At 38.3% G+C, this 10,997-nt stretch overlaps 1 protein-coding gene across 1 annotated transcript in view; it reads left to right on the top strand.

The window, feature by feature from the left end:
• Nucleotides 1–4,267: 4,267 nt before the first annotated feature.
• akt1 (v-akt murine thymoma viral oncogene homolog 1) overlaps nucleotides 4,268–10,997 on the top strand; it is a 44,042-nt gene continuing 37,312 nt past the window's right edge. Inside the window, exon 1 of the mRNA XM_032547083.1 lies at nucleotides 4,268–4,441. The gene's annotated coding sequence lies outside the window, so the exon portion shown is untranslated. The remainder of the gene's footprint in view (nucleotides 4,442–10,997) is intronic.

The raw sequence follows: 10,997 nt of genomic DNA, 5'->3' as shown, positions 1-10,997 counted from the left end.
TTTTATTAAATCCTTTGAAAAGCAATGAGTAAAACACCATCCTGAGTTTCCTCTGTAATCATTAAGGCAATAGGCGGTGACAATGTGAAGAAACAGGGGCTCGAAGTTGCAGCTGCTCATCCTGTGGCCCCTCTGTCTCCCTTCCTCCCCCCTCTGGCCCTTCTTGTGCTCCCCCAACTGCTTCAGTCACCTTTGCCCCGTGTTCCAGCTGTCGTGCGCTTTGAAAGGGCCATTTGCAGCTCCTTGCAGCCTCCTGACACAGATGGGAGTGAGCAATGTGACTGGAGACGGCAGCCACTCGTTGGAAGGGGCCACCAGATAGATTCTTATCCCCTTAGTACTTTATTCCATTTTTAGTGTGGCTGTTACCAGCAGACTATAAGAACAAGACTAAACTTAACAAAAGATGTAAAACTAACAGAATTGTGATGAATTAAAAGTGAGGGTATGCAAAAACACAATTTATCATTCAGCACCAAAGCACAGAGACACAGTCACATCCTTCCAGGGGCAGTGATGTGGATAAGAATAGGAGCCTTGGCCCCGTGTTTCTCATACCCTGGCAAACGTAGGCACCCAACAGAGGAGGGGTGTGTGTGTTCACAGGGCAAGACAAAGCAGTGGTTGTGCCTGGGGACCGTGGCCTCAGCGGAGAGAGGCTCAGCACGGTGAAGGTTCTCACACACTGGAAAAAAAAAAAACGATAGAGACAGAGAGAACGAGAGTGGGGGGAGATGGGGACAGCAAGAACACTTCCTGGAGGTTCATTCTTCCTCCCTGCAATCATCAATGGCATTCTCCCCCTGACCCACTCCTCTCCCAGACAAACAAAAGACCCCACATTCCAGTGTAGCCTGACTGGCCAACCAGCCAGCCAGCCACATCTTTCTCCCCGCTGCACCAGTGTCTCATGGTGGCAGTGGGTTGAACTGTGGGTGTTAGTCTGAGAAGGTTTGTGCTTCAGAAAAAAAAACAATTGCCTCACTTAACATCACCTTTTTTAATAGACTTTTAGAAAATCAATATATTTCACAGAACGTGAGTAGAGCTGTACCAGATGTTCACTGCAGATTTTCTGCACAAAATCTCTACATGCAGTGCCTTATATATATATATATATATATATATATATATATATATATATATATATATATATATATATATACAGTATATATATATATATATTCCCACCTCTCAAACCACAAAAACTTGGAATTTTATGTTACAGACTAGTAACACATTATTAACAAATAGAAACCTGAAAAGAGTGGTGTGCATTAATTTTTAAGGTCCATTTTATTCATAAAGAAAGTCAGTGCAATTGAATGCCTTGAGATGTTAACTAATTTGCAAAGATAACCCACCTCTGTGTAAAATGACCTCAGTCTAAATGCAGCTGAAATGTGAAGGTCTCAGAGGTTTGATAGAGATTATCAGTGAAGAGATAAATTCAGGAAGACCAAGCAACAGCTCAGACACACCAGGGATAAAGCTGGAGAAAAATTTAAAGAAGAGTTAGGTTAAAAAAAGATATCCTGAGCTTTTAATATTTCCAAATGTTTTTTTTTTTTTTTGACAAAATAAAGACATTTGAAATATTTCACTATATGTGTATAATGACTCTGGTCACTTTTTAAAATGACTCTCAAACATAATGAACCTTTTCATAACATTCTTATTTTCTTAAGCAGTGACTGCAATCAAGTATTTTTTTTAAGTACTAAGAGATGGGAGCTCCATCAACAAGCAAAACAATAGTAAAATGTATGGGATTCCCTCTGTGAGCTCTGTTTGTATTATGACAGGAACAGCCAGGCAAAGCTGACTCATGGTAACAGTGACGATCACATCACAGAGTAAGTGTCAAAATAAGAGGAAATGACAGTAGAATAGACTCGGAAATAGAGGGCACACAGACAATAAATGTTTCATCACAGAAGGAAGTCTAGTGGCAGTCGCTGGAATCCTGTCATCCACTAGTTACTTACTGCACTGTTGTGTTTTATTGTACCTCTACTACAACATTATTTAAACTTAACTATGTATCTTTAGAAGGCAGAGGAAGAAATAGGGATCAAACACTACACCCAGGAAGTCATTGTATAAGGATGTGTTAAAATTATGCAGTCTGAATCTCATTTGCAGCACTTCAGCTTTTCACACAGTTGTAAACATGCGGGAACTAAGAAGGCCAACTGATGCTGTTTTGAAAGTAAGCTGGATTTTCTGGAGAATAACATCTGTTGCCAACATGTGTGAGCTCTGGGCTAAACTTCTGTTTAGCACCTAGAGTCTTTTAAAAATCATTGTTCTATAAATCCAATAAATACACATCTTCGTTACTTTCACGTTTGTTTTATTATCTAAATGACAGTTCTTGTAATAAAGTTTATTAGGATTGAAATGTTCCATTTTGAATTGTTTCCCTTTTTTAATCCTTCCAAAAACAATTTCAAAGCAAAGTAGTTAGTAGTTTGAAGCACAATTACAGCGATTTGTAAAAAATATTGGTATCCCTTCAGTTTAACAACCAACCACAACTAGAACCACAAAATTCAGTGTTTGAGTGAGATTTTAGTCCGAAAAAAAACAGACCAGCACAAGTTACCACATAATTCTAAAGATTTTTTTTAATGAAAATTATATTTTGTGAGTAAAATAGTAATTTGTGGAATAATTTCTAATTATTCCAAATCATTTGTAAAATGTCTCTGTACATCTAGAGATTGATATCTTTGTCTGCAATATTTGTCTTTGTCTGCAATCTTCCTTGTAATATAGCTCAAGCTCAGACAGACTGGACTGAGAGCATCTGTGAACATCAGTTACACATCAGGTTTTTCCACTTATACTCAAATAACCAGTCTGAATGCTGACTGGGCCGTTCTAGTATACATACTGTACATATTTTGATCTAATCTATTTTATTGTAGCCCTGACTGTATGGCTACCCTGCTGAAAGGTGAACCTTCACCCAAATCTTAAGTCTTTTGCAACAGGTTCCCCCCTCCTGTACTGAGCATCATCATTGTAGCTGCTGAAGTAAAGCATCGCCTCAGCATGATGCTGCCACTACTATGTTTTACTGTATTCAGTATACCATATAGTGTCATATTGAATACAAAGATACATTCCAATGTATCAAAGATACATTCCAATGTATCTTTGACAGTATGCCTTTACACTGCCAGAAGACAAAGTTTGCAGTGTTAATTGTCCACTATCCAGTATTTTTCAAGTTAAGTTTATTTATGGACTCGCCTGACAGAAAAAGAAATTTCTTCCATATTTGCTATATATCCTTAAGTGGCTTATGACAAATTTAAACATTATTTTAATGGCTTTCCCTGAACAGTGGTTTTCTTCTTGCCCCTTTCCATGAAAGTTAGAGTGCACAACTAATAGATGTCCTCTTGAGCACCTAGGCCATGTTTTCACTGGCATGATTTGGTTGAAGATTGTACCAGTTGCTTTTTTTGGATGTCAAATAGAAAAGTTCTTCATGATATCTTTTTAACAACTCAATCTTGACTACAATGATGAAATTCTTTCTCAAATTCATTCTTAAGGCCAAGTTAGTCTCCACAGATATTTTTTCCTTCTTCTCCTCAGCTAAAGAGCACAACAATTAAAATACCAAAAAAAAACAACAACAACAACAACAAGTTACCGGCCAAGAAGCAGGTTTTCTTGATTTAATCCTCAGATTTTATTCTGTAGTTTCATGAGACATCAAATCACAGTATGCTTATCCAGATGAACAATTTCAAATTGTGGACAGTTGCTGAATAATCTCACCATTACATGTAAATATGCAGTGCTGTTTGTCAAAAGTTTACATACACTCACAATCAGCATCAATGTCACATTAATCTTAACCTTTTATTGATGCTTTAAAACAGTTATTTTTCTTTCCATGGAGGAAGGATTAGACAACATCTAACTTGAATCATCTAACTAATTTTCAAAAATAAAAACTGGGTGCTTCTGTTTGAATTTATTGTGTATTTTCTTAAATTTTGTATGTTTGAGTATGTTTACAGGATATTTATATTCCATCCTTCTATCCTACTTCTGGAACTGAATCAGTTCAATAAATTAACCTTTTAAAGATACATTGCTGTGTTGAGATGCACCTGTATTACTGGGAACTACCTTAGATAAAACAGAGGGTTCATCGAGGCCAATGCACATGTTCTTTTCAATGACACTCCTCCAGTGAACGCGACTGATATGAGGTGGGCGATAGGACCCGGGAGACGGCGGGCTGCCACAGAGGCACAGCAGACAGCGCGTTTGGGAGGTGTAGTGGAAGAAAGGCAAAGAGAAACGGAGTAAATGAGAGCACTTCTGTCCACATTGTTGAAGGACTTACCAACTTAAAACACCGCCGAAGCACCAAAGTATAATGAGACGGGCACACTGTTGAGCTGCTGTCCAGGTAAATGTCCGTCTTTTCCTTCGCATGGTTGTTTACAAGAGGCCGAGAGCTAAAACAGGGTAGGTCCCCATTGTACTTAACATGAGATGCGGTTATTCTCACCCAAGCTGCCCCGCTAGGCCCCTTTCTATCGCTAAAAGCAAACCTGGAGTTAGCCACTTTTGTGGCTTCTCTTTACCGATGGAGCTACTCCACAAGAAAAGTCGGCTTATAAATACAACTTAAAGAATTATTATGCAGCATTTAAGCCACTTTTCGAGATGTAAACCACTCAGTTTATGACAATGACCTCAGCGAACACGCCAGAGAATCTGCTTTTGCTTGAAACTGTCCACCTCTGCTGGAAAAGTTGTTTTTGCTGGAGCTTCATGGCCCCGGGAGGCGAATGAAAACAAATGAGCTCAACAAGAGGAGGGCAGCTCATTCATTGTTTAATAAAAACTACCTCTGTATTTGTTTATCTGCTCGATTGCCAAACGTTTAATCTTTGTTGTTTTAAATTTTCACAGTAACAGATAACAGTAGCCCACCTTTGTTGTGACTCTCAAAATGGGGCCTTTTAACTCCCTTGGTCCACAATTTAGAACTTCAGGGAGGTCTTAAGGGAGAAAAGTGGCCACAACAGTGTTATTTTGTAGTTTTCCACTCTAGTAATCAGTGCAATGAGATAATGCATGTTTTTCAAGTCTTCACTGTCATTATCAACACCACCTACAGCAATGACAGTTGTTCGTATCTGCTCTAAATCACTGAGTTTATTTGTGCGAGCGTGTTGAAAAGCATGTTGATGGAAGTTTAACGTTACTATGCAGTGATTTCTATTTTTAAAACCAGCAAGTTTATGCTAACAATAAAAACAGAGATGGGTTACAAAGCATTGACTTCCACTGTTTTTATTTATTTTTGAATGTGCAGTAGGGGGAAGATAAAACACAAACTCTGCTTTGTGTGTATTTAGGATAACATCACAATGGGTACAAGAGTGGAGAAGGCTGACCAATTCATACTCCATTTTATGCCTTGCAGTTCTGTTACCCCCTTGCAGTTCTGTGAGTAAACAAACCATTTACTCACATAGACTGCATCACTTTACTTTTACTGAAAACTTTCAATTACACTCAATATTTTGAATTATATCTCTCCTGGATAACTCTAAATAACCTACTAGTGGTAAATATTGAGTCGTATAACTTGCATTTCATTCAAATTAAAGATAAAGTACAAAGTCTAAAAAAAAAAGAAGCCAATTCCTGTAAAGGATGAGGCCATTTGAATCCTTTCCATGTTTGTGAAACATTGCAGTTTGCAGACATATAACACACAGTTACTGTCAGACCAAAACCTTACATCTAAAGATAAAAAAGTGCAACTTGCAGTTCACCATGAGTAAAGTATAGAAGCTTGCTTTAAGTAGTTGCTTGTCAAAGTGGGTATGAAACTTGAAGGGTACAACTTGGTCAGGACGAAAAGTCCCAAGGTAGAAGACATCATTTCGAAACCACATAAAGTTGAATACAAAATTAGCAGAACTGCAAAGGTGGTGAAAATGGTGATGTGAATGAAATACTCCACACCCTTAGTGACTAATATATCGACAATGTGGCAAATAAGTTACTTTTGACAAATTTTAATATTAATTCTCACACTTTCTAGTAGTATTTGAGAAGGGATTCAGCTTTATGATAGTTTGACTACCCAAAGCCGTGATGCAGTGGATGGGAAAGCAGACTCGTATGCATTCATCCATTTATTATTTTTTTAAAGATATTTGTTTTCTGTGGATTTTTGCCACTTGCCAAACGAGTTAAAGCTGTTCTCCAGGTGTATCACTTTGAATGGGTATGGGTTTTTCCAGTGACGTGGTACTTCCTGCAGTCTGAAATCTTGACTACTTTAGCTCACCTGAAGAACTACTTTCTGAAGGTCAAGCAATGGGATTTTATTTCCTTTTTCTTACTTCCTCCTTCTGTTGTTGACTGGAAGAATGGCAATGGTTTGGGCTGCACTCCAGGTGCATTCATGCTGCAATCAAGTGTTATAATTGGGGCCTGTTTGGTGGTCACTTTTAGTGGTTAGTAGCTAATAGTGTTTTATTGCAACTTGATTACAGTATCAATTAAATGTCTTTTGATGATCTGTCCCTTGTGGTCTGTTGTGACTCACTTCACTCACCACTTTAATTTGTTTTATTGCTCAACATTCCTGAGATCCATGTAGTGTGATATACACCTCCACTGATGACTGAAACATTTTGCAGCAATTGTTCAGAATGCAATTAAACAATTTTTTAAAAACAATATGTTACTTTGAAAAGATGCACATAAAGGGAAAATAAGAAAATAAATGTGGATATGCACAAAAGAAGTGTGATTAGTTGCCAAGTTCCGTTTGTAATTTCTCTAGAGAGTTGTCTTCTAGAGTAGAGGTATTCTTGATTAAATGAGCTATAACAAAACAAATACAAAAAAAATCTGGCTTGTTGTTGTATAGAGTGATAGATTTTTTTTCTGCAGTAGTTTGACAAGTGTTTTAAAAAACAAGCCTATTCATCTGATTTAAGTTTAAGATTGGATTTGTCCTAAACGTTTTCTACACTGTAATCTCCGCGTGTCTCCGTTTCCCAGAGTTGTAGAACAACACTGTCCCCAGGCATGCTGTACCCTTCATGCCTTCAAGTGTCAGAATGTTTGTACCGGTCATGAGACTACGTCGGACCGTTTGTGTGTACGCAACGGGGGCCTGGCATGTGACCCGGCGAAGACGCAACAAGCTGGCGTAATGAAGGAGCCGGTGACTTGCTTGGCTCGCTCAATGTTCTGTTTTTGAAAATACCAGTCACCTCCCACCCAATACCCCTTCGCAGTTCTGTTGACGTAAACGGTTACATGTGGAATCTGAGGAGTGTTGTTTGAAATCTTGAGGCTTTAAGCAGACAAATGCAGACCTGCTTGGGACATGTGAGGTTTTATTAACTCTGCTTGTGTTCTCTTTGCCATTTGATTTGAACGTTCTTTGAAATGGGCTTTAGTTTGTCTGAATTGCTTAAAAGTAAATGCATTTACATGAGTCATGAAGGTTTTGCTTTTCAGGTCATTGCAACACATCTACTATTCTGTCATGGTTGCTCGGTTACAGTTACTGCAATATTCTTATTATCAATGGTCTATTTTCAGGGAACTTGAAAGAGGAACTTGGGACTGTATAGTAGTTCATACTAATACCAGTTCCACTGTGGCATTTGAAAGCAAACAAGTGCTGCCTCAGGGGCTAGTTTCACTAACAAGTGAGATTATTTGATCTTCTCGATTCCTTGCGATCATTTTGGATAATTGTTCAACCTTCTGTAGCGGCAAATCTGCCGCTGACTCATCTTATTTACCTAGAAAACGGAGGAGAAACGGTTTCTATTTATCTGCGATGACGGAAGTGGTGTGGTGATGTCGGCCTGATTTTCTGCTTCCTGCCTGAAATGCATGGGACCATCCTGTCTGGCTCACTGGCAGGCTCGGTGTGTGGCATCTTCTGAAGCATGACACTGATTTGCATTGAATGGGGTGTCTCTTCCACCCTCCCTCTCTCACCACCTCCAGCCTCTTTCTACCCTCCTGAAGCTGGAGCCAGAAAGATGAATGATTGAAAACCGCCCCTGACATGAGTACATCCACGCAGGCAGGCGGTGGCCCAGAGGCCTGTGGACCATGTGACCCGCTGTCGGGGTACTGGGTTCATTTAGTGGCTGCTGGCTGCAGCACTGGCAGCAGCCCAGCTTTTTCCATACAGGCTGCACTAGCAACAGGTCGCTGCTATTAAAACAGCAGCGCTCTGTTGCGGCTCCAGAGCCAGTCCTTGTGCATGTGTTGCTTCTTAAACTGTGATTCTGTGTGTGATCAAGTTTGTTTATGCGATGTATCCCAGTGTGTGTATAATGTGTTCATGCCTGTGTCACGGAGTGCAGTCTTGAAGCTGAAAGGATCAGACAGTTTGAACAAACCCCAGTTTTGAGTTTCACTTGGTGTCTGTATTCCTTAAGTCTGAGCAAAAATTAATTCTGCTTATGATGGTTTAATCTCAATTTTGCTCACTTGTAGAAGTGAGAACAGCATCACAGCAGAAATGTGTTGATCACACACTCAGTGACAGATGTAGTTAGGCCCTCGGCTGTAGTGATATGACTTGTTGTCTGTCAATAGACACATTCACTTCCTGTTGTTTGGCCTCGCCAGTAAACTGAATGAGGCCAGTGAAATGCAGTTCTTTCTCTCTCTCTCTGCTTTGATGGCTTTTCTCTGATGCAGCTGCAGAAAAATTGATTTTAGTCAATGGTCAGGAATTGCCTGGTGTTCTGTGAGATATTTGTGTACGCAAGCATGCCAATTGATCATTGTTTTCCTTCTGCCCTGCATTCATAGAAGCCTGTATATTCTATAAAGTTGGCTCGAATGGATCAAAGTGCCAAGTGTTTTTGTAGTGATAGCCTGCAGGGTTTTAGTGTGAGCTGTTGATGGATGACTGATAAGTGTTTTGGATTTTAGCCAGATTATCAGATGACTCTGTATGCCTTTCAACCATACATACTGTGCCTTGCAAATATATCCACATCCCTTGAAGATTGAGATTTTAATCAAAATATGGAAAAGCTCAGAGTATTTCATCTTATTGAGTGAAACAAATTGGCAAGTAATGTTATGCTGAAGCAAAAAGATAAATGGTGTTGTAAATAAAACTGAAAAGTGTGGTGTGCATATGTATTCAGCCCCTTTAAATTGATACTCTTAAATGAACTCCAATATAGTCACCTGATTAGTAAATTGAGTGATGTGTAAATTAATGTCAGTAGAAATATAGCTGTCTGTGAAGGCCCCAGATGTTTGTTGGGAGAACGTTGGCAAACAGCATCATGGAGAATCTTAACAATTATGACCAAAACATGTCAAGCAATCTTACTTAGTAGCCATTTTTGTCTAATAATATTTGTGTTCCATTATGGGTCAAAATAACTTTAAAAAAATGCTTAAAATATGACAGGACTTTAAACGGTAGCAAGTGCTGCACATCTGGACATTCACTTTTATTAAAAATATTTTTAATTGCTTAATAAGAAGTCATGATCATATACTGTTAAATTGTTTTAAACAAATTTATAGTGTTTTTTTAGGAACCTACTTGAATATTGATAATAAATTGAGGTGAAAGCAGTTTTTTTTTTTTTTTCTTCTGATGCATTACGAACTCCAAAATCAGTTAAACATTAAAAACATATTTTGGTAACCAACAATTAACTGTTCCAAATATTAGGAACAAATTATTGTTCAAATAGAAGTGAACTAATTTTACTTTTTATGAGAATGCTTCTAAAATCTTCCAAGATATTGAAAAGAACGAGATCACGGATACAAGCGGCCGAAATGGGTTTTCTCAGTAGGGTGTCTGGGCTCTCCCTTAGAGATAGAGTGAGAAGCTCGGTCATCTGGGAGGGACTCAGAGTAGAGCCGCTGCTCCTTCACATCGAGAGGAGCCAGTTGAGGCCGCTCGGGGATCTGGTCAGGATGCCCGAGCGACCTCAACTGGTGGCTTAGCTGGTGGCTCAGGATATAGATTTTGTGTATCTATTACACAAAATCTCAATAAAGTAGATTTAAGTTGACAATATTTGAAAAAGTTCCAGGCTTTATGAATACTTTTGCAAAGCACCATGAACTGTCATATTTCTGGATTTCAGAATAAACAATGTGTCTGCACTCAAGAAGACGTTTTGCAAATGTGATGTTTGTTTTTTTGTGGCATTTTGCACATCTAAGAAGTTCTCTAAACTTGCAATAAGTTGTTCTTCATTGATTAGATTTTTGTGATTGGTAAATATTTTGAAGTTGACATTATGAACAAATTTTAGCATGTTGTATTGGTGAGTAGCAAGGCTAGTACAAGAATAGCTGTCTGTTGTAGATCTTTACGTTTTCTGTGATTACCTTAAATCTGCCAATGTTTCCATACTTACCATGTTCACAATGTCATTAAGAGAGAACCTTCCAGACTTGATGAACCATAGACATGTCTAGACATAGAAAACAATTTCTTTTTAATTTGCTTCTTTCATCTCTGTGCTTCTTACTTCAATTTTTAATACTTACTCATGCTAAGATTACCTTTGATTCATCTTCCTTCAGTAACAACTTGCATTCTGAATATTGTTGTTACCACAACCTGGTAGTGCTTTTGTATGGTGCATTTAATGACTAGATAAAGGTCCAATTTTTGAGTATTAAACCAGGTTTTTCTGTTAACTAGCCAAATTTGTGTTTTTCTCGATTACTTTAGGTCATGAGATCTCGAACTGATCAAAAAAGTCCAGGTCCTTTAAAAAATAGTTACAGTAACCCTTAAGTGTCAAATCACAAACTCCAGATTGGATTACAACTACAGACTAATATTATTTACTTGTTAACATTGCTCCTAATGTGTTAAACTTGACTGAAATTGTATTTGCCTCACATCTTTTCTGCAATATGCCTTTTTAAATTCTTGCATAAACATCACTGCAAACATGATTAATAATGTT

This window comes from Xiphophorus hellerii, chromosome 19 (assembly GCF_003331165.1).
Source record: "Xiphophorus hellerii strain 12219 chromosome 19, Xiphophorus_hellerii-4.1, whole genome shotgun sequence".
Lineage (NCBI taxonomy): Eukaryota > Metazoa > Chordata > Actinopteri > Cyprinodontiformes > Poeciliidae > Xiphophorus > Xiphophorus hellerii.
This window is presented reverse-complemented; position numbering and strand designations above follow the sequence as displayed.